This window comes from Hipposideros armiger, unplaced genomic scaffold, assembly GCF_001890085.2.
Source record: "Hipposideros armiger isolate ML-2016 unplaced genomic scaffold, ASM189008v1 scaffold_95, whole genome shotgun sequence".
Taxonomy (NCBI): domain Eukaryota; kingdom Metazoa; phylum Chordata; class Mammalia; order Chiroptera; family Hipposideridae; genus Hipposideros; species Hipposideros armiger.
In genome coordinates, this window is record NW_017731445.1 from 2,218,760 (window position 1) to 2,243,513 (window position 24,754).

At 40.6% G+C, this 24,754-nt stretch overlaps 1 long non-coding RNA gene across 1 annotated transcript in view; it reads left to right on the forward strand.

Moving 5' to 3' along the window:
• The window catches only part of LOC109384500 (uncharacterized), a 74,399-nt gene that overhangs the window by 19,096 nt on the left and 30,549 nt on the right, over window positions 1-24,754 (forward strand). Inside the window, exons 3-5 of the long non-coding RNA XR_002124413.1 lie at window positions 16,253-16,350; window positions 18,646-18,807; window positions 20,503-20,599. This is a non-coding gene — a long non-coding RNA (uncharacterized LOC109384500). The remainder of the gene's footprint in view (window positions 1-16,252; window positions 16,351-18,645; window positions 18,808-20,502; window positions 20,600-24,754) is intronic.

Consider the following 24,754-nt stretch of genomic DNA (forward strand, 5'->3'; position numbering starts at 1 on the left):
CCTTTGGAAGATTTATATGACTCATATTAAAGGCTTTGAGATTCTGAAGCAAAGAAACCAGCTAAACTAAACTTTAACTTAGTGTTTCCCAGACAACTGACCTTGGAAAATCCCCTTTATTTTTTCAACACCATCCTACAGAATATAAATTGAAAAGTTCTGCAAAACTTTCTGACACCATTTATACACAGCCTTTAGTTTAGATGCTCTGTCCTCCTGGTCACCCTGCCTCATAATTGTTGTATCAGAGTTCCAGAACACACCACCCCTGTCCTTAGTGGCTTAAAATAATAGCCACGTATTATTTCTTCCAAGTCTACAGTTCACTGGGTGATTCCAATGATGTGGGCTGGTCTTGATTGATCTTAGCTGGATTTACTTATGTACCTGCAGTGGTGAGCAGGCTGGGGGCTGGTTGGTCTAGCCTCGCCTTAATTGGGATGACTCAGCTTTATTTCATGTGCCTCTCGCATCCTCCCAGCAGACTGTCCTGGGATATTATATCATTGCAGTGGCAGAGGCTAAAAGGAGGAAATGGAATCATGCAAGCAAATGCTTTCCCAAGTCTCTGCTTGCACCAAGTTTGCTAAAATTCTGTTGGCCAAAGCAAATCCCTTGGGCAGGCTCAGAGTGGCAGAGTTCTACAGTTACAGGGAAAATGGCAAGGATATGGGGTGGCCATTAATTGAGGCCGTTGGTTATGTTAATCTCTGATGCAAGCGTCAAATGCAAATCTGAGAAATGATGCCAAGAAAGCTGCATCAGGATTGCTGGGGGAGCATAGGAAAATTGCAGGTCCTTGGATGCCCACCCCACAGAGATGCTCAGAGTGCAGTTGGGTACCCATAGTTTTAAAAGCTCCTCTGGTAATACTGATGATGAGCCAGGTTTAGAAACCCCATGGTCCATAGTCTAGACCAGGGGTCGGCAAACTTTTAAGACGGAAGAGCCAATCCTGTCCCTCATAACAATTTAAAAATTATTCGAGAGCCATAAAACAAATGAAATCGCCATTATGTGAATAGAATCCTTTAAAAATTTTATAAATGAAACTATGATAGTTTTAGTTTCATTTTTTATTTTACTTCAGAGCCACATGTGCGTACCTAAAGAGTCGCATGTGGCTCGCGAGCTGCAGTTTGCCGACCCCTGGTCTGCTTAACAATGTTAATAATTAAGCTCTGATGATGATAAATTCCACAAGGGATATAGAAAGAGGTTTAAGTTGAAGATGTTGGTGCTTCTTCCCAATGAGCTTCTAATTTCAGGCGAATAAGATTAACGTGTGATAAGTTATATAGCAGCATCTCAGCTTTCAATCCTGTTGCTGCCATGACCCTTTCCTGGCCTAAAATCTGTCCTGGCTCTTGGGATACCTGCTATTAGATCGTTTTCTCAACTGACACCTTTCATTCTGTATGTGCCATGCCCTCAGTCAAGGGGCATTTGTGGGAGAGAGACTGAGCCAACAGCAGTGCAAATTTAGCCAGACTTACAAGGGGCTGGGAATAGATTGTTTCTTCCCAGAAGACTGAGGACGCTAGAGGGTCAATGGCGTTACTACTGTAAGGGGATTGACAGAAAATGGATTAGTACCAAGCATTATCTGTAGACTGAATATAATAATATCCCAAATATACATACAGCTGTTTTCCCCTAAAATACTTATATACTGTGATGATTAGCAACTTATAGGTATTACTAGTCATCATATCCAATTATTTGTGTGTATATGTGGTGTCTGTATCATCTCGGTCAATAGAAAGAGAATATACAACTAGTTATTAACTCGTGGAAGTCATGTAATTTTTTACATTCAAAAGTTGGGAACTGTATTAGTCTGCTCCTGCTGCCATAACAAAATACCACAGATTAGGTGGTTTAAACAACATACATTTGTTTTCTCACAGTTCTGCAGGCTGAAAGTCCTTGATCAAGGTGCAACAGCGTTGGTGTCTGATGAGAACCCTCTTCTTGGTTTGCCCTTCTCACTGTGTCCTCACATGGCCTTTTCTCTGTGTGAGTGCAGAGTGAGAGCGCTGGTGTCTCTTCTTCCTCTTATGAGAACACCAGGCCATCAGATTAGGATCCCATCCTTTTGGCTTCATTTAACCTTCATTACCACTTTAAAGGCCCTATCTCCAAATACAGTCACACCGAGGGTTCCAACTTCAACCTATGAGTTTCTTTTCTTTTTTTTTTTTTTAGAGGAGACACAATTTAGTCTATAACATGAGCCATTGTGTGCCACTGTTGTTGAATGTAATAAAATGCTTTCACTCCTTACTACTGCCATTTGAGATCTCCTCCCAGACATAATGAGGGCTCAGAAGCTTCCTTGGTTCAGTCCTTTGGGGGGCTGTCTCAAACATTTTTGGACCGTAGCCATCCTAAGTTGTTGAAAAGATCCCTTGGCCTCCCTACTTCATGTGTTCCAACTAGATTATATAAAGCAACGGGGCCAAAAATATGTGGATTGTATGCTTACTTTAGAAATCAAATGATAAGCTTGGGTATATCTTTTATACCCTAGAACACTGCAATACAAACTTAAATAATCAGACCATCTTATCATGCTCAGCTTGATCATATGTTGCAATTTTTAAAAAGCAAGCAAAATTTCCTTGTCAGTGAATATCATTGTCAACTGCTGTACAGACATATATTTTACATCTTCACCAATAAGGGCATGAATGGTTAATATTTGAATTGCAATGCTTTTGTGTATTCCATATAACTATTAGGATATTTTAATCCCCTAATCTGCATATATGCTTCATTGGCAGCTAAGAAGCAAATGTTAATGGCATAGTGGTTAAGAGTGAGGGCTCTAAAAGCAAGAGTCAGCAAACTATGGTGCACAAGCCAAATCCTGCATGCTTTCTGTTTTTATAAATAAAGTTTTATTGGAACACAGTCATGCCCATTTGTTTACATAGGGTCTATGGCTGCTTTCAGGCTACAATAGGAAAGTTAACTAGAGCCCATATGACCTACCACATCTAAAATATTTACCATCTGACCCTTTACAGAAAATGTTTACATCTCCCAATCTAAAGTAAAGATCCTTGAGTTCAAACCCTGCCTCTACAGTTTAGAGCTGTGTGATCTCTGGCAAATTATCTAGCCTCTCTGTGCCTTAGTTTCCTCATCTGTAAAATGAGGACAATAATATTGCCTGCCTCAGAGGGGTGTTAAGAGCAGTAAACAAACAGGTAATGATCTCATCATAGGGCATGGTAAAACCATTCAAACAGCAGTTGTTATTAGTAACTGAACAAACCACAGCCAACTAAATGTGTAATGAAGATGCTAAACTAAGAGCAATTTATAATTAAAAAGGAAATTAACGGTAACTAAAAACCTGACCAACTCAAATCAACAGTGGTGAGGCCACTCCCTAAGTGTCCTTTCAAAGAATTTGCAGAATTCTCTTCCTATGTGGGACATGCCCAGTGGGAGCTTGTGAACATTGGCAAGCACTGCCTGTCACTGCACCATCTCAGGACAAGATAGATAATCCTCAGTAAACTCTGGCAATATACTTAGTTTATTAATAACACATTTAGTAGCACTTAATAATTCACTTAGGAATTTATAAGTAAATAGCCTGTAGCCATTCATAAAAATAGAAGCCAGAGGAATTAAATTGTGTGTTCGGTTCTGTTCATAGCTTACCAGATCATCCTTTGCAATTGTCTCACCCTGACCCTTACCCTTTCCTGGCTGGATGGGCAGCCATCTAGTTCATAGAGTCAATGAAATCGAGCCACGGATTTGATCCCTAGTTACACTGTCAATTTCATTCTCTCCTGTGGCCACAGGCTGTACCTTTCGCCATGGTCAGCTGTGGCAAATTGGCCCCTGGGGAAAACTGAGTACTAGTAGTACTTGAGATTGGGTAAGCATAAATATCTTAGCCCCCATGGAAAGCACATCCCAGGGATGAGTGGTAGGTCAGCAGCATCATGTTTTGTTAAAGGAAGTTCATAATCCAAGAGAGAAAGGCAGTGGAGCTCTCGCCCCAGTTTACCTTAGGGGTTATGTGAGGTAATTGGCACTTCCTTCCATCAGGGATTAGTTTTGGGTAAAACAGGAATAGCAGTCATAAAAAATAAACTGGACGCTTAATTAGGAGTAGGAAATGTGACTAGAAAGTGCCTTGGCTATTCTGTTTGTTGGTGGGATCCTTATCCCTTTCAGAAGTCTCTTCACAAAATTCCAAAATGACATGCAAAAAATCGTTAACTTGTGAGCATGATTGGAAAAGAGCCATTAAGAATGGTTACTCAGGGCCCTTTTCTGCGCCAGCTCCCTGTCCCTGTCCCTCTCCCTGTCCCTCTCCCTGTCCCTCTCCCTCTCCTTCTCACTCTTTCTCTGCCTCTCTCCCCCTCTCCCCCTCTCCCTCTCTCCCTCTCTCCCTCTCTCCCTCTCTCCCTCGCTCCCTCTCTTCCTCTCTTCCTCTCCCCCTCTCCCCCTCTCCCCCCACCTCAGCTAGACCCGTTCTCTTCTCTGAGAATGTATCACTAATAAAGCCTGCTTGTATATTAAAAAAAAAAAGAACGGTTACTCAGCGGCATGGCAAGATTCCTTCACCACAGTAAACTCTTAATTTTATTCTCTTTATTATATATACAACAGATTTTTTAAAATTCCTATGGGTGGTTCGTGTACAAAATGTTCCACACTAAATACCTGGTCTTTTCTTTCTTGTGATGCTCTGTTGGCGATCTCTGGTCTGTGAGAAACTCTGCAGAGCTTCCTCTCTTTGTTCTTCCTCTTGTCTCTATTTCCTCCAATTCTGAGGCTACCTGGAGATCTCCCTTCTCTGCTCTCGACCCTCCCCCATTGATTTTCTCATTTTTCATTTCTGTCTTTGAAGACTCCTTGCAAACCCAGCCTAACTTCAATTAAGTGAAAGTGAGCTGTCCATACCCAATGTTTTTCCTGGACCAGAAATGACTAGATAATGTATTATTAAAAAGAAAGAGGGACATAAAAAAATGTATGTGTACATTTATAGTTCTTGTTTACCTTACTTGTTTTTTTTTAAAACAATGTATATTTCCTGATTATGGAAGAAATACCGGTACTTGTCCATTGTAGGAGGTTTGGCAAAATAACACCAATATAGGAAAACATAATCATGATCTTACCATGCGAGATAACTACTGTTAATATTTTGCTGTATTTCTTCCTTTCTCCTTCCTTCATATATTAATTACACATATACCTGCATACATTTCTCTGTTAAAAAGCTACATGATAATAATAGCTTATATCTGTTGGGTGCTTACTATGTACTAGATCTATACCAAGCATTTTTTTTTCTTTTTTTAAGCTTTTATTGGGAAATTGGGGGAGGGGAACAGACAAGTTGCCGTCCTTTTGTTCTTCAGTCTAGTTATGGAGGATGTCACTTCACACTGGCACATGTTGGTATTATCATTGCGCTATTCCCCAGGTGAGGCAGATCGGTCGCCCGGCTCACGGCAGCTCCCAGCTGCCAGACACTCATGGTAGCTTTACCGCAGCCCACTGCAGCCCCACTGCAGCCCCACTGCAGCCTACACCATCGCCAATTACTCAAAGCAGTCCAGCTCCAGGTTGAGCTGTTGTTCACCATCTTAGCTCTTAGCTGTAGAGGGTGCAACGTCACTGGCCCTAATGTGGGATCTGAACTGGGACCCTGCTGCTCAGAGCTGGTGTTCCAAACCAGCTCTTAGCCAACGCACCACTCGGCCGACCCTATACCAAGCATTTCATATATATTTCATTTAATCTTTATTATAACCCTGTGAAGTATGACTTACATTATTATCATATTAAAATGAGGAAATAGAGCCCAGAGAATGAAATTACTTGATCAAGATAAGTAAGGATGAAAACTCAAGCTGATGGGAACTCACAGTATTAACACTATGCTATTCTGGTCACCATTCTGCTCCATTAATACTAGATTTAATTATTTAAATTTAATTTATTTGTGATTAGAGGATTAATTTTTTAAAAACATGAAGTATTATCTCTGAAAAAAATGTGCATTAATGATGGCTCAAAATACATAAATTTAAGTTTCTTAACAGAGTATCTTTTTTTTTTTTTTGCCTTCCATAAAATGGGTCGGGGAAGTATTACCCATATGAAATGCCATAAACTAAACTCTAGTTTTATCATTATCTTTGTTTCTCAACCCTTCTTTACTGTTCTAAATGAACTGATGGATGAAGTCATCTCATTCAGGTGAGAAAGGGAGGAGGTGAAATCATCTCATTAACCCACAAAGGATTCACATTCAACTTCTCCCTTCACTAGCTGCTTCTGAGTAACCATTAAACACTCATAAATACTAAATCCATTGCTTTCTTTCTCATCCCACTAAATCCATTGATTTCTTTCTCATTCCACTCTCCTGATAGTTCCCCAATGGTATGATTCATGAAATGGGCAGGAGTTGAAGTTCTTAGTCAATTTAGCAACACCTAACAAAATTATGATTTCCCTAATAATAGAGTGGATTAAATACATATAAACATTTTATTGTTTGTTCTAAATGTTATATTTTATCAGCATATAATGTACATTTTCTTCTATCAGTGATTTATGTCTTCTAAAATACACTTTACCAGAGTGTAATTAGAAGTTCTTTATCTCCATCTAAAAACATTCATGAGGGAACATGTTATGTGAAACCATTATACATGTGTACATTCATAATCTACTTTTCCACATGACGGTTAAATGACTTATACATTTTAAAGAGCTGCATAATTCCCAATTCTTTAGATATATTTATTTGTGAACATGTAAAGTATATTTTATAAATGAGCTTCAGGGGGCACTGCTGCAGAATTTCTTCATACTGTCTTCATTTGATTCCTGGATTTCCTGTGAAATATCAACACTACTGGTTATTACTAAGAAAGCAGAATAAATAAGCATCCTAAAAGGTATTCTTGCAGTACCTAATTTCAAATACTGAATAACGTGGTTAATTTAGAATACTAAGATATTATGCTATAACAGATATGAGAGAGAAAATAAGATTATTCATTTTAGCCCCTTCATTTTATGGATGGATGAGGATACTGAATTTATGGCTTGTCCAAGTTCTACAGCTGGAAGCAAAGTCCCCAGCTTAGGAAACTTCAACCTAATCTTCTATAATATCTTCAAAGAAAAGGCATTTATTTTCTCCACTGTCCCCTAAAGGTCTTGGATTAAGAAAAGCTATCTGGAAAATTGAGCACTTCCTTATATCAAGTCTCTGAAATGGAATTATCCCTCACTCTCCCACAACTTCTGCAAGGGTATGCAACACCATCCAATGATCAAAATTTTGAATTACTTTTAGGGGTACAGAAACATTGTAAGAATAGTACAGATAGTTTCTATGTATCCCTGATCCAGCATACTCCAATTTAGCATCTAACATGCCATAGTATAATTATCATAACCAGAAATTAACATTGGTATAATACCATGAACTAAATTAAAGACTCGATTTGAACTTCAGTTTGAAGTGTCAAACTAATGTCTTTTTGCTGTTGTTCCCTAGGTCCAATTCAGGATTCCACATTGCACTTAGTTGTTATTTCTCTCAGTCTCCTGTAATCTGCAATAGTTCCTTTGTCTTTCCTTGTCTTTTGTGACCTTGACACCCCAAAAGAGTATTGATCAGTTATTATGCTGCATGTCACTCTATTCAGACCTATCTAGAATCTTCTCATGATTGGACTGAGGTCATCCAGAGCACCAGAGAATGGTCCTCATCCTTCTCAGTACATCCAATCACAGCATTCAGGATGTTGATATGTGTTGTTATTGGTGATGTTGGTCTTGATCACCTGGTCATGATGGTGGCCACCAGACTTTTACACTATAAAGTTAGTGTCCCAATGATCAACCGTGGAACAATTCAAGCAAGAAAATAGATAATGTAGTATTTTATTGTAACCCATAAAATAATATAAATATACATGAGTTCATAATGATTAAAGAAGTAATTGGTAAAATAGATACAGTTGATTCTTATATTCTATAAAATCACTGTGCGTGAACACTGAATTAACCAACACTAATTCATTGTTCCTAGAGAAAGTATGGATTCAGGTTCCTGCAAGCCTTTGGGCAAAATCTTTTCATCAATTGATCAATAGATAACATGGTTTGATTTGCATTTCTATTTAAAGACATTTTATTTAATGTAGTTTGTTGATTCATTAACATTGAACCTACAGCCAACAGCACTATAACTCATGTCAGAATGAAGCTTATCTAACACACATATTGTCTCCATAAGGCACATCCCAACCTTCTCATAATTAGGAACACTAGACAGCACTGCACAACTATGTTTGGGGGACATTTCAACAGTGAAATGAGAAAAAAAAAGCATAAAAATGTGGCACTAAATAGATGAGAAAAGGACACGTTTACAGTTTGAGAGCAGAAATAAAATGGCAGAGCATCACCTGTTTGACCTCAGCTGAGAATATATGCTTTGGGAGACTCAAATTTTTCACTGCTGTTCATGTCCATGAATGACCAAGAAAGTACCATGAGTGTTGACTTTGGGGTTACAAATAAACTTTACCAAATAGGCAAATTCTTAAATACATAGTCTGTGAATAGTGAGGATGGATTGTATATGGAAGAGGAATAACAGCTCTTATTTACGGTAAAATTCCGAAAAATAAATGGGGGGAAAAAAAGAACATAGAAAATTGCCACTATGCAACGCCCACACTGATCATTATTGGGATGGACCCACTACCGGATGCTAGAAACAGGGAGCAAAGGTTGAAAACAAAGGGATTTGCATAGTCTCAAGGTATGTCCCCCAAGACATTTGTTAACTACAGAGAAAAAAATGTAGTAAATTTTATTTATTTTAAATTAAATATTGCATCATTTCTATATTTTTCTAATATTTATACAGCTTTAACAGAATATTGACTACCACTACATGTAATTAGGTGGTATGTGCTCAAATTCTTTTTTTTTTTTTAAAGATTTTTTTTTTTTAATTGGGGAATTGAGGGGATGGGAACAGTGCTGGGGAATTGGGGGGAAGGGGAACAGACAAGTTGCTGTTGTTTTGTTCTTCAGTCTAGTTGTGGAGGACATTGCTTCACTGGCCCAAGTTGGCACCATCATTGCGCTCTTCCCGGGCGAGGCACATCAGTCACCGGCTTCTGGACGGCCGCTCACTGAGGCTGCTGGCCACTCACGCTGGCTGCTGGCTACATACGGTAGCCCATGGCAACCCACTGCCACAGGGGCTGCAGCCTACGTTGTCTCCGGCGACTCACGGCAGCCCAGCTCCAGGTTGAGCTGTTGTTCAGCATCTTAGCTGTAGAGGGCAGTGTCACTGGCCCTCATATGTGGGATCCGAACCGGGGCCCTCTGGCGTCCCAAGCCAGTTCTTAACCATCGCGCCACTCGGCCGGCCCTGTGCTCAAATTCTTGATGATAAGACAGGTCTCCAATTTTTATTTTGTATTTTCGTATCTGGATAATTAGCTAGTTTTCACTCAAAGATGTTGATTTATGTATAAGTATAACTGGAGAAAAATCAAGCTGCCATTTCAGGGGTGGACTTGAGACACTTAAGCATCGTTGCCTGTATGAATCATCCCAGCAGAGGTCTGCACTTGCTCTTCAGTGTTCCCACGATGCCCTATTTGAACAGACTAGAGCTATCTGTTTACACTACAGGATTGATTATGTATGCACTTGTCTCCTGAACAGGGTGTTCCCGAGTACAGCAACTGCCTCCTTCATCTTTATATCTCCAGTGACAAGCACAGTGACATACATAGTGGGTGCTCAATAAACCTTAATTGGAAATGGGATGGCTTGCGATGAGAGAGGATAGGTTGTAAGATTAATACCCTGGCTCTGCTGGGCAACCACTGTCCATATTTTTTTCACAGACGAGGTTTTGTTCTTGCCATATTTCCAGATGCTAAAATTTATCTCCTGCCCATGGTAAAAACAAGCATTCCCTTTTTTTTGGAGTATTTAAAGTTACATAAAAATGAAGACAGGCCTTTTTAAGGACATTTGGTTCAAGGGAATTTTCTTATTCCACGTTTTAATTCAAATTAACATATGCGTCCTTATATTGGACATATTTTTACTAGAATTTCATTTTGAGTACATTAAGAGCAAATGAATCTATAGATTAAAAAGCAGCACCTTCAAGAAACTGACATCTGTCTGTGAAATGAGATCATAGAGGGGAAGTAGAATAGAATTGAGGAGGATGCTGAAGGTATTTTGGTTCTGAAACAGACAGGATAGCATGATGGTTCAGTGCTCAGACCTGGGTTTAAATTCAAAATCAGCATAATAATCATAATCACAATGTAGGTAATTTTGTATGGACCAAATAGTTATATTTGGGCCAACAGTCCAAGTACTTCTATGTAATATAAATATAACACTAGTGTCTATATATCCTAGCTTTGCAGTTTACTGACTAAAACCCCTTCCAGACTATGCTTCCTTATTTGTAAAATGGACATGATACTAGTATTTACCCCATAGGGTTGTTGAGAGGTTTAAATGAGTCAGTACATAAAAAGTGCCTGGTACATACAAGTTGTAAATGCTCAATAACTGTTAGCTACCATACTACTATATATGAATTTAAAAACAGTAGGTGGTAGGCTTTAAATCAGTGATTCTCAACCAGGGGTAATCTTCCCCACTCCATGTCCCGGGAGACATTTGGAAATGTCCTGAGACAATTTTGGTTTCACAGCTGGGAGAGGCACTACTGGCACCTAGTGGGTAGAGGCCAGGGATGCTACTCAACATCCTACAATACACAGGAAAGCCCCCTCACAATAAAGAATTAGCCTGCCACCAATGTCACTAGTGCTGAGGTTGAGAAACCCCCGCTTTAAAGGAATGTATATACCTTGTCATAGATGGAGGGGAGGAGGGGGTGTTGCCATCAAAGTCACATAATCAGGAAGTAGCCTTTCGGGTCAATTTACATGTCTGGAAAAGAGGTTAATAGTACCCAATTCACCTGGTTTTTCTGGAGATCAAATAAAACTATTTAACTTTTGTAAACTAATGTGCTATATACGAGTATAGGTTAGCTTTAAATCATATTCCTCAAGCTTTTTTATTTAATTTTTCATTATTTTCCCACCAAGGTGCCTTTTTAGACATTTTTATTTCATAATTGGTTCCTCCCACCACGAAATTTTAATACCCCAGGTTTGCTGTATGTCTATTTATGTAGTCACATAGTTGAGGTTGGAAGGTCATAAACCACTGTGATATCTAAGATTTTTTTTATTTTTTTGCCCCACAAGAACCAATTTTCACCCCTGTGGGTCAGTATCATCACCACTGAGAATGCATGTTTGAAATAAAAAAGGAATGAATTCTGAAAGTAAAAAGTTGTTTTTTTTAATGATGTTTTAACTACTTATTAAATTAAAAGTAGCTTAGTAGCACCTGTTCTGCATTTGGGACCATACTGAAACAGCTATAGGAAATTAAAAAATAATACTCTCTATTAAAATGCCTGTAGCTTTTATAAGACTAAAATGCCTATAGCATTTTACATGGACAGCAATGCTCATACAAATGAATGGGGTTTTAGTAGGATCTGAAAATGCAAAAATAAATCTGGTAGAGGAAAAAAAAAATATGAGAAGTTGAAGAGAAGATGAAAGCTTTATAGGGAGGCAGCTAATCTGTATTTAAGCTTATCATAAAAAGGAAACATGAAAGATAGGGTTGGTAGGCAATAGAATGGAAGGGAAATTGCTAGATAAGGAAGAGGAAGGAAATAATATTAACTTTTCTTTTTGGAGGTGAAAGTTTCTACATAACTAGGTAGCTTTTTTCTGCTTTATTTGAAAAGGAATGATTAAGCTTAGCTAAGTCTGCAAAGTGAGAGGCATGTCAATCGTTGGGGAAAACTGGAAGCTTATACTAGATAGATTAGCTATCTGGTAATCAAGCCATAGGTCTAGGAGGGATCTTTATGTTGCCTGGCCTGTTTTCATCTATTCGGTGTGTTCCTCACTCCCCCACCTTCTGCTTATAAATCTTCAACAGAAGGCTCTTCTCTGAGTTTTCAGCCTTATCTCTTACCAGGCCACCTACACAGACCCTTTTCCCTTGTCAGCTCAGTCTCCCAACCTCCCAGCAGTTCTTGTGGGTTCCCACTTCCTTACTTTTTTTTTTTTTTAAGATTTTTATTGGGGAATCAGGGAAGAGGAACAGACAAGTTGCTGTCCTTTTGTTCTTCAGTCTAGTTGTGGAGGACGTCGCTTCACTGGCCCATGTTGGTATTATTACCTTTGTGCTCTTTCCGGGTGAGGCAGTCGCTCGCCGGCCATTGGACGGCCACTCACGGCGGCTCACTAAAGCTCATGCCAGTTGCCGGCCAGCCCCACTGCAGCCTACACGGTCGCTGGTGACTCACAGCAGCCTAGCTCCAGGTCGAGCTGTTGGTCACCATCTTAGCTGTAGAGGGAGCAGCGTCACTGGCCCTAATGTGGGATCTGAACTGGGGCCCTGCTGCTGGCATCCCAAGCCAACTCCTAACCAACACGCCACTCGGCCAGCCCCCCACTTCCTTACTTTTGCTTGTAACCAATACTTCTATTTGCTCTGCCTTCTCAGTGCTTTATTTTGTACTTTCATACTCTTTATTCCTTTTCATTCCTACTTCCCCACATTGACACTGAGGTATATCACTTTGCCAGTGAGTCTCAGAGAGGCCCCTGACCCCCTGAGGGCACAGCTAGTGTGACGAGAACCCAGATCTCACTCAGAATCTGATGTGCCCTCCACTCTGTGGCCTAAGCCTACCGTTGCCATTTGATTGACATGTTGTAGATCTTTAATTAGCATGTTTTCTACTGATGAATGTGTAGATAGGTACCTTTTTACCTTGAAGATGGATGAATGATGGTAAATATAAATACCAGTGATCTACATTATAAATTTTATATTTTATCCTGCTCATTTGTTAGCATGTGACAGCAACTGGAAATAAAACTTGGAATCTTTGCTTTCTGTCTACTACTGTTTTGGTATTGTTCAAGAGGGGAGCTAAATGTTGACTCCACAATATGAATATCTTACATGTTTGTTCTATATAGTACACTGTGCGTATTTGGTACGTGCTCTAGGTAAGTGAACACATATAAATAGAGGCCAACATGTTCGCAGGCAGTGCTGGGTGTGATGCTTCATGAAAGCATCATTTGCTGCACTTATTTTTGTATCCACAAACCTATCCTGGCCCTGGAACATGGTTGGTGCTTAACACATGTTTGTTGAAGCAAAGGAGCTATTGTTTTTCTCCTTCTCCATATGAGGAGTCTGCCAAGAGCATAACAATTCTCCCTTCTCTGGGAACTCAGAATTGGTGTTGGCTGTTTTCTGCCTGCACTTCCACACCCACCCTAGCAATAGCTCACTGAACAGGGTCAAACACCTGACCAGAGCTGGGCCAGATCCCAACGCTGAGATTTGGAATTCAGGCCCCGAGGGATGGAGGGTCAGCCTCTGAGGCTAAACCCAGAACATAGAAAAATACTGGAGCTGTTACAGAGCTGTTTTGCGGGATGAGGATTGAAAAAGCTAGACTTCCAAGATAAAAGACTGAAGCCATTATAGAGAGATGAGCAGACAAAATATGGAAAGAAATTCCTGGGGACTCCAGCCCATTTCTAAGTCTTGGTTGCATTTCTGCATTTAATTCAATGAGATACCCTTGTGTTCTCACAATAAATTCCCTTTTGTGTTAAAGTTGGTTTAGGTTGGTTTTGATTATGTGTAACTGAAAACTTCTATATCAAAATATCAGGTTTCTCATTTCAATGAAAGAAATTATACTAAATATATCTATATATATCTATATATATCTATATATCTATCTATCTATCTATCTATCTATCTATCTATCTATCTATATATATATATGAAGAGACCAAACAGTTTAAAAGTTATAAACAAATCACTTTGGAATGTTATATGTTAAAAATAGATTTGGGGGGGTTGATTAAATAATGCACAGAGGGGCTCTGTGCATTGCTAGTTTTGAAGTAATAGGTTATTTTTCCTTCAGGATGAAGTAGGACTATGAAGAGAGAAAAACAGTAAAACAAAAAAACAAAAAACAGTAAGTGCCTAAAAAACGTAGATAACAGTCAATGATAAAGCAAAGGACCAAAGAGTTAAAATATGCTCCATAAGAAAACTAAGAGCCATTCCTCCATGCTTTCTGAACCTCCGCTCTTCTGTCCAACCCAGTGCTAAATCCTGTCTGTTTTCCCACCTAACAGTCTCTTGAGTCTGTTTCCACTCTAAGTGGCCGTTGTTTCTCAGGAGGACCCCTGCAGTGGCCTTCTGTAAATGGACTACTGGCAGCCACTCTCGCCACCAGTGTTTCTCCACACTGCGACTAGGAGATCTTGTAAAAATGCCCAGTTGGTCCTGTCTCCCTGTCCAGGTCAGGCTTGTTGAGGCTTCCTTCTGCTCTTCCCCATAAAGCAATGTAATGTACAGCCGCTATCTATCTGTCCAACCTCATCTGTACCCCACTTCCCACCCTGTCTTTGCTCCTGCCATGGGCTCCCTTTCAGTTTCTTGCCTTGCCAGCCTCTCTCCACTGTGGGGCTTTTCCCCAAGTCCTTCTCTCTCCTGGAACAATCTTTTCTGCCACCTTTTCCCAGCTTTCCCTAGCTTCTCTGACTAGATGGATTTTTCCTACTGGAACACTGTGTACCCATCTTTTCTGCTAGATGTCATGGTAGCAGTTTTGCTTTTATTTTTCTTCATTACTTGGTCATCTGTTTATTCTACTAGACTGTAAGCTCCACAAGGGCAGGCAGTCTCTGCTATAGTCCTGGCCCCTAATAGGATACCTAACAGGGGGTTCAGAAATATTTATTGAACAAATAATTATGTGGAAAGGTAGAAGAAATAAAAAGCAAGCAAATAACCGCCCCCACCCCCAACCAGAAAATAGAAAAGCATCCTCCAACTTTCATCCTCTTTTTCTAAGATTGAGTTTATAAAATTCAGTTGGTTTTACTTGCAGTTTCTCTTAGATACTAGGCTATTTATGATCAATATTATTAATAATGCTAATCCTTTTTACAAGTAGGGATATAAGGCTCTCAGTAGATAAAATATTATTAATGCTAGTAGGACTTCTAGGCCAGCCCACAAAGGCCTGTTTAATCCATAGTGTCTCTGAAACAGCAGTTTCTAAGCCCTGAAATCTGCTAAGCCTCTATGAGCCTTGAGACGGACTCTGGGGATATGGAGGGAAAGAGGACACCAGTTACTAGCAATTCTAGAGCTCCATGAAAGAAAGATGTTTTAAGAGGTGAGTTCTAAGTTCTGCCATTCTTGTGATGAGCATGAGACTGGGAAGATGGGAATGTAGTGGAGCCTTGGGGACCATTAGAGGGAACAGCTTGCTCATAAGCCACTTGATGCGACTGGCTAGAATAGGTCCCTTTTCCTTCCCCTCTGCATATGTCCCTTTTGAAAGTATGTGCACTTAAGCAGAAGACACAAGTTACTCTGCTAGAGGAAGGCCTTTCTTTCTAGACTCTAGAGGTAGCTGTGCTTTGGGCTAGAATTTCTGCATAAACATTCCATCCCAAGAGGAAAAAAGGAAAGAAGGGTTCAGAGGGAGAATTGGTACAGAAGCCTTCTGGGAGCAGGGGAGTGAAGTCAACCTGTGGAGGTGATGATAGATATGGATTGCTGGAGAAAAGGATGGATGGTATTCAGCGAATGAGAAGGCAGGAAGGGAGAGAAGAGAAAACACAAGCTACTTGCCTGATGGTGAGGGACATGAACATTCTGCTATTTCAAGGACCAGATTCTCTGACAAGTATTCCCAGAGCTCATAGCTCAGTAGAAGGACCAGTTGCTTCAGCTAAACCTTTCTAGAGAAAATCAGTTTTTAGAAAGAATATTCTGGCTGCACAGTTAAGAAAAGTTTGAAATCCATAAAATATCAAGTTATATAAACAATTACATTGCAATGAGCGGTTTTCATGAAATGAGCTAATACGGAATGCTCCGCAAAAGCGTTTTCATTAAAATTCCAACAAAGAGGACTGACTGAAATTAAACCCAAGGTTCTTTCCAAAGAGTTGTACAAATATCATTCACGCAGTAAGAAGCACAGGAATTCTGATGAGAACACATTTTTTCAAGAATTCACCCTCCCTTCCCTTTCACTCAGGAGGTGGCCTTTTATTTGGACTGTTGGATGTAACCAATGAACCGAATACTTGAAAGCAATTTGCTATTTGGAGAAGCGGTTATTGATTCTCCCAGCATGTATGTATTGCGAAAATTTTATTGTTTAACTCTACATGTGGATGATTTTTGCCTTACACTACTTTAAGTCAGGCAGACTGGGTGAAATATGGTGAAATATATGAATTCTTGCTTTATTGAAGTCTTCAGAGGAATTGAAAAGCTGTTTAACAGGTCTGAAAGGTGACTTGAGTTTAAAATAGTGCATGTACTTCTCAGAAGATGTCTGGTTAGGTGAAGGATATTTTTTATAAGTATGTGCTTTATTTTGGGGGAGGATGTTTGGAGATAAATTCCCTATGCTTTTTACCCAGTACCAAGAAGACAATGGAGGTGACTGATAAAACACCAAGTTAAATAAATGTATGTCTGGATCTTGTTTAAAATTATCACTACTTGAGTTATTGGTGGTTTATTGTTTTCAGAACTACAAAGCCCAATCAATGTATTATTTATATCATCTTAGCATTTATTGGCCGTATAACCTAAATTTGCATTCTTGAAATAAAAGGAAGCTTCCTCCATCATTGATGGAAAGGAGGAACAGAGGGAGTATGGTATCAGGTATACACATACTCTCTGAACGATCTTATGCATTTGTATTATTTTTCACTAAATAATAAAAGTTTAATTAAATAATGTTCAACTCTTGGGCCAGTCAAGTAGCACGTTGGTTAAGAGTTGGCTTGGGACACCAGCTCTGAGCAGCAGGGCCCCGGTTTGGATCCCACATGAGGGCCAGTGATGCTGCGCCCTCTACAGCTAAGATGGTGAACAACAGCTCAACCTGGAGCTGAGCTGTCGTGAGTCACCGGTGACATTGTAGGCTGCAGTGGGGCTGGCCCGCAGCTGGCGTGCACTTTTGTGAGCTGCTGTGAGCCATCGTGAGTGGCTGTCCAATGGCTGGCGAGCAACTGCCTCACCCAGGAAGAGCGCAATGATAATACCAACATGGGCCGGTGAAGCGACGTCCTCCACAACTAGACTGAAGAACAAAAGGACAGCAAGTTGTCTGTTCCCCTTCCCTTATACCCCAACGCTGTTCCCCTCCCCCAATTCCCCAATAAAATCTTAATACTAATAATAATAATGTTCAACTCTTTGGGTAGGTGAAAATGAACAAAGCTTTTTTGTTTTTTAAATTTTAGTTGACATACAATATTATATTAGTTTCAGGTGTACAGCATAGTGATTAGACATTTATATACCTAACAAAGTGGTCACCTTGATAAGCCTAGTACCCATCTTGAACAAGAGCATATGAGGGTAACATCTCTTCTGGGTATGTTTAAGGATATACGTAAAGTGGTGAAAGTACATACTGCTAAATGTTGCCCTTCAGATCCTGGAAATGTTGGGTCCACCCCAGTCCAACCACCTCCCTTCCTCTTTTCCCCTAGCAATATCATCGCCCAAGTAAGGTTCATTCTAGCAGAAAGTCTGCTATTTTGAACCAATCTGAGCAGACTTTGTAGCAAAAGAAAATGATTTATCATTCCCAATCATCATGCGTGAGATGACCACTGGGAGAAAGTTTGCTGATAAATCCCCAGCCACAGGGGAGAATTTTAATTTGTGACAAGGAAAACTTCTTTCTTCTTAATGGATAAACCCTTACCTATATGGGTTTATGGTGGGACACAGGCTGTATGGATATTTATCAACTTGAATGGAGGAGTCTTTCTCATATATAGCTGTTTTATTTATTTATATATTTAAAAACTTTTTAAAGATTTTATTGGGGGAATTGGGGAAGGGAGCAGCATTGGGGAATCAGGGAAGGGGAACAGACAAGTTGCTGTCCTTTTGTTCTTCAGTCTAGTTGTGGAGGATGTTGCTTCACTGGCCCATGTTGGTATTATCATTGCGCTCTTCCCAGGTAAGGCAGGTCGGCCACCAGCTACTGGATGGCAGCTCATGGCAGCTCACACCGCCGGCCACTCACACTGGCTTCCGGCCACTCACAGTAGCTCACAGCAGCCCACTGCAGCCTACGCCATTGCCAGCAACGCACGGCAGCCCAGCTCCAGGTCGAGCTGTTGTTCACCATCTTAGCTGTAGAGGTCAGTGTCACTGGCCCATGTGGGATCCGAGTTGGCGGCTCTGCTGCTTAGAGTTTGCACTCCCAAGCCAGCCCTTAACCAATAAACCACTTGGCCAGCCCTCATATATAGCTGTTTTAGAAGTAAAACTCCCTTTGTCCTCATTTGGGGTGGGCAATTGATGGAGAAAAGAATCAAGTTAAATAGTTTTCACAAACAGCTGCATTTTTGGCTTTGATTTTTTTTTTTAACTGGTAAATTATTTCTCTTTCAGGGCCCATTGTTGATACAGAAGACTGTCATATGAAATAGAGAGAGTAACAGAAACCAAAGAGAGGACTCCAGCGTCTAACCAAAGGCATGCCACAAGGGATGAGAAGGGGCAGAAGTATCAAAGAATGAATGAACGGTGCAAGAGACAGCTGTGCATGGACAGGTAGCAGTATAAGAAATATTTAATTCCCTGTGGTGATTATTGGCACGTGAATCTCGTGAAGGACATTGCCCCAATTTCAGGATTGTGTGTTAAAATTTTTCAAAGACTGCACAGCAGCACACCAGTCATGCAACTAACATAAACTGTTAGAGTTCTAAACTGTTACACACTTTGGTGATTAACTGCTTGGGGTCCCTGCTGCTGAGTTTCTTGAGAACATCTCCAGAGAGTTAGCAGTAACCTTGACTGAGGCAGCTTTCAGGGTGTGAGATCCATCACCTGTAAGGTCACCTTGGAATTCAACCTCCAGTCCAGTCTAGAGCAGGTCACCTGGAATTGAAATTCTTCTGAGACACAAGAAAAGGAAGGAGTTATTGATACGAAGGAGGATGCAGAGTAAACTTCTTCCTCTTTGCTCAAGGAAGAAACCAGATTTAAAGGGGTGGTGAGAATCCTGGCAGAATAATGTTTTTAATATATTCATTGATTTTCCCCCTTTGGCAGCTCCTGCTGCTCTGACTCTGCCCTGCCCACTCTCATTCAGACATCATTTATTGTATCAGGCGGGGAAAAGGAGTTTTACCAGAAAAGAGGAGAAAAAGGCTTTGATTTTCTGAAGTCAAAACCCTAAGGACATTTGACATAGAAACTATAAGATGAGTTGGAGCAAGGCTTCTAGCCTCTGGTAGAACATGCCGTTTTCTGGGAGTGCTGGTGGGGAGGTGAGGAGAGGGCTTGATCTGGGGGCTGGGGCGGGGGGGGGGGGGGGGGGGGGGAAGAGGTCTTAGATGTTGGTGGGGCATGAGAAGGAGAGAAGGACAGCACAGTGCGAGTGTTAGAATGAGTCCTCTGCGCTCAAAAGCACCAGAATAGTAACAAAGGACCCACAACTCTTGATTTGCATCTGGAGTGGGGACAGCCTTGTAGGACTGAGCCCTGAACGTGTGTGGGCTCTGACTCTAGCTCCAGGCAGATGGTGTCAGAATTGAATTGAATTATAGGACACCCAACTGATGTCAGAGAATTAGAGAATTGATTGCTAGGGGGAAAAACAAAACAAAGCAAAAAAACCCCCACGTTTGGGGTCAGAAGTGTTTAATAAAAATAGTTCAGACCTCTTGCCACCTTCCCTATTTTCCAAGGCATAATTCAAATTTCACCCAGGCACCTTTCCAGACTATCATTTCCTCTGTCCTTGCATTCCTTTAGCACTTCACGCATTCATTCCAGCCTGTTAGCAAAGTCAGTCTGGTATTACAGGTTAAGTTAGTGTCCACTGCAGGGTATGAACCCCAGACGTGCTCTGTCATGTGTCCTCACAGCACCTGCTGTGAATTTAGCACCCACGGCTGGCAGACATTTTGGTGCCTGGTATGTAATAAAGCTTCAATACCTATGTGTCAAAGTAAATTGAATTTAAAATTCTCACAAGACAGATCCTTCCCTCTCCCATTGTATGGCCTTGGGGATATGGCTAAGCCTGCATCTGTTTCTCGCTCTGTAAAACGGTGGTGGACAGTGAAGGCTACTTCATAGGTTGTGGTGAGGAGTACCTGAGAAACTAGAGATAAAGGGCCTGGAATGTAGTGTGTGTTCAATAGACGGCAGCAAGAAAAACAGTACAGCGTCAATATTTATTTCAGCCATCAGCACTGATTTGCAGTGATTTGTGCTTCTTGGTGTTCTTGCTTCCAGCCTCTGTTTTTTGGTCCAGAAGAAACAGAAATTCACGGGAGACAATGAGTCCCAAACTCCCCCTTGATTATGAACAAGAGGTCCCCGGATTTCAGAGGTGAGTCAGAGATGACCTGGGCTTTGCTATATAGACTGCATTCTGAATTCCTGGCACAATTAAAAGGCCAACAGCTAACAGTAGAATCATTAATTATCTACTTGCACCCAAACAAGATGGAGGATCTTAATGTTTATCTAAAATTCAGAAGAACCTTTGCTAAAAATGGAGGTGATTAGGAGAGACTGTCAGGGCTCCCTCACAGCCATGAAAACCACTTCCTGAGCCCTTTGGTACAGGCATGTTCATATCTTCTGAGCATAGGCCCTCCTTTGTACAACCTCCCACTCTAAGGCTATAAAATATCCCCACATCAGGGAACCAGAATTATGCCCACATCACCTTGTTCCTGAAATGGGCCTGGAAAGCTGTGGCTGGAGAATGGAGGATGAGATCACCTTCTCCAGAGCCTCAGACCAGGCAGCATTTGGATTGTTGGAAGGTGGGACAAAGAAACTCTCATCCTTTGTTTCCTGCATATGATCTCACCATGCCCATCCCTGCTCCCAGTCATTTCAATGTCCTTCATAGCCCTTAGTTTAGCCATATTGAGTACAGGATGGTGTGAATATTGTAGTTTGCATGAATAAAATTGTGGTCTGTTCATATAAATTGTTTTCTGCTGCAAGCAGAGTTGGGGTTCTTGATCTCAAATTTGTGTGAGTTTGTGCCAGTAGAGTTGTGCCTGCATGAACTGGGAAATGCTTAATGTCCTTTTCCACCTAATGATTTACCTAGATGACATATCACGTTCATCTATAGATCTCCTTTAAAAATACAAGTGCCTATTTCTTCCCAACTCCACCCCTAACCCTGAGAGTCTGAGTCAGTGGGTCTTGGGATAGCCCACTGGAATCTACATTTTAAAATTTTCTACAAATTATTTTACTTCACAGCCAAAGCTACAAAGTACCTCTGTATTATAAAGCTGTATAGCTCTTCTTAATAAGAACAGTGAGAGATGAAGTGTGTCTTCTTCTGAGATGAAAACTCTTGGCTGACCTTTCCATTTTTGCTCTGTTTTCTATCACTTGAGGGGCGTAAAATGGGAAGTTAGCTGAAATGAGAAGATAAGCAATACTTCCAAAGTAGACAAATTGGGCATAAAATAGAAAGAAGTACAAGGGAGGCTCTCACAGCCAGCTAGGAAAGCAGGCTGGGGAACATCAGGTCAAGGGTACATATAACCTAGGACAAAAAGGAAGATTGAGTAACTGTATCTCATAAGTTCTAGAACATCCACATTTCACGTGTTATCATCCCAGGCATGTGTTGGTTGGTGCCAGTGAGATGCATTTGTCATTGTCCATGGAGAACTAATTTTGTTATTATTCATGGTGGCATAACTGGACAACTTTAATCCCTCAAAGTTTCGGTCAGCAAACAATTTAAGTGGTATTTGAAGAAACAATAAAATCCTAGTTGTTGTGTGAAAACCCACTGTTGTCATTTTCTGGTTAGATAGAAGTAATAACATCAAAGCCTTCACATCAAGCGTTACTTACTTGGAAGAAATTCTGCAGCAAATAGTGGAAAGCTTTTTTAAAGAAATGCTGCATTCTCAATGCTCTTAATGACACAGGCACAAGTATCGTGTGAAAAAATAGGAACAACCATGCCAGTTCTGAGTTGCAAAGTGACCCAGGAGTGTTGGATGTAAATGTGAAGAAGTTTGGGGTACAGTTTAATTGGCAGCATTTTTTTCTCTCTTAATGGCAGATAGCATTGATGCATCTTACAACTTACGGTGTGTTAGATTTAGTGTAATATGATATTTGTGTTGGTCTTTACAAAGGAGAATATTAAATAAAATTCTTGACTCTAGATAGTCCCCTGAAAAAAAGCATGTATAAAACTATAGAGGGGACCCAGGGAATCACAGATCTGTTTGTATCTAATTCCCATAAAGGAAGTTTTCTCTGGAAAAAAAGCAGAACCACCATACATTTAAACAATTATAACATTTTTAAAAGAAAAGCAGCTGCATTGTATTAAGAAGGAATTCTTCCTGTTTAATATAATTGTTTGAAGAGCTAAGCAGGCACGTGAACAGGAACCGATGGGTGCACCCAAGTAGGCTTTTTAGAAGTCTGTCACAACTGGAGATCAGTTGACATTCCCCTCCTCTTGGGCTGGAGTCCCCCTGAGATGCAGTCATTTCCTCTATATTGAATACCTCATAGTAGAATTCCTCAGGACCCGTAACCCACACATCCTATCCCTCTTCCACAAGCTGCCCTTCAAATATCTCAAAATAGTTTTCATATAAACCTCATGCTGCTCTTCCTCAGGCTAAACAGCTCTTTCTCCAAAAATTGATCATAATCTGTTTTTGGGAGGCCTTCCCATCCTTGAGTCTCTCCTATGAATACCCTCCAGTTTGTCTAGATCACTTCTAGCTGGGTAACATCCATCCAGTTTGTCTAGGAGTCTTAAGTTTATGCCTATTTCCCAGGCTTAATTATCACCCACAAATCTTTTCACAAAAAAAAAAAAGTGTCCTGGTTGGGGTGACTGGTTAGCACAGTTGGTTAGAGTGTGGTTATGATAACACCAAAGTTGTCATTTCAATCCCCACATGGGCCACTGTGAGCTGCACCCTCCCTAAAAGAGTCAACGATGCCATTGTAGCATGAAAGCAATGTGTAACCAATGACCATGGCAGTTCCCCAATAAAATAAAATAAAATAAAAAGTGTCCTGGTTGAACAAAGTTATATATGGCCAAGCTACTTACAACTGAACCGGATGCCGTATCTAAGGGAGCTAACTGACTAGTAAGAATCAGCAGGGCTCTCACCTCTCTAAGTCTCAGTGTCTCACAAATATAGCTCAGCAGATGTATTACTGCCTCAAGCCACACTTCACACCACTGCCTCACGTTAAGTTTGTAGCTGATTGCTGATCCTCAAGTTTCCCCACAAAGCCATATCTTCCCCAGGCAGTATTGGTCTGGTAGCTCTGTGGCATTTGTTCCTACTACATATCAAGGCGTTCGAGTTCAACCCACTCATTGTTCAGTGTGTCCATGACTTTGTCATCCAAATGCTGCCTTATCCTTTCCAATTTCTTGCTATTAGAAGATATAACCTTGCTTATCTGTATCATTATCCAAGTTCTTGATTAAAAATATTGCATAGGGTTGTCTTATGTCACATCACCTCTTTTCAGTTTGACCTCCATTTGCATCCTGTAGTCATTTAACATCACAAGCTCAATTGTAATATCATCCAGGCCATATATTTCTGTCTTTTGCATGATAATATCTCAAGAGACCTTAGCAAATGTTTATTGACACTTAAGATATCTAAAGTAGAATGCCTTTTCCTGATCTATGTATCTAGATCCTGGACACAAAATTTAAAAAGTAAAGAAAAAAAAGGAGTGAAGTCTAATATGACTTCTTACTGAGTGCACTTCTTTTTAGCCCCTACAAGGCCTTGGAAATGTAATGACTGACACACACACAGTAGGTCAGTGCTCAATGACTATCTGTTGATCTAAGCACACGTTTTCATTGAAAAAAGAAGTGGAAGATCTTGCTGTGAAAAAAGCCTGTTTCCTTACACCTGTCAAGGACATCTGCTTTGGCAAGTCCCGCACACAGCTTAAGTCCACATCAGAGTATGAATTGACTATTTGGTAATCATGTAAATATTATTGCTGAAGTGAAAACATGATTGAGGCTGGAAGTGTGAACTGAATGCGGAAAGTGCAAGCTCTTTAATGTAAGCAATTAATTAGGCATCATCTTTAAGTCTGGTGATAGATCCCAGGATGTTAATCAAATGAAATATCACCAGCTGCTGAGAGAACAGGCTCTTTCAGGAAGCATTCCCTGCACAGAAAGGCAGATGGAGTTGGCATTGAAATGGATTTCCTGAGGCTCCAATAGCTAAGGACACCTAGCGAGGGATTGTGGGAAATTGCTTTGTTGGCACATCCAAAGCATATCAGATAAACACTGTCTTGAGTCACTTGGGGGGGGGGGTGAAAAGAGGCTAGTTTTAGAAGCCAGGCAGAGCTGGGTTCAAGTCTTGGTTCTGTTTCTTTCTAGATGTGGAAAAAATCACATGATCTGTCTGAGCCAACTTTCTTCAGCTTTAAAATGGAGGTGATAACTCCAACTTTGCATGGCTTTTGTCAGTGTAAGAGA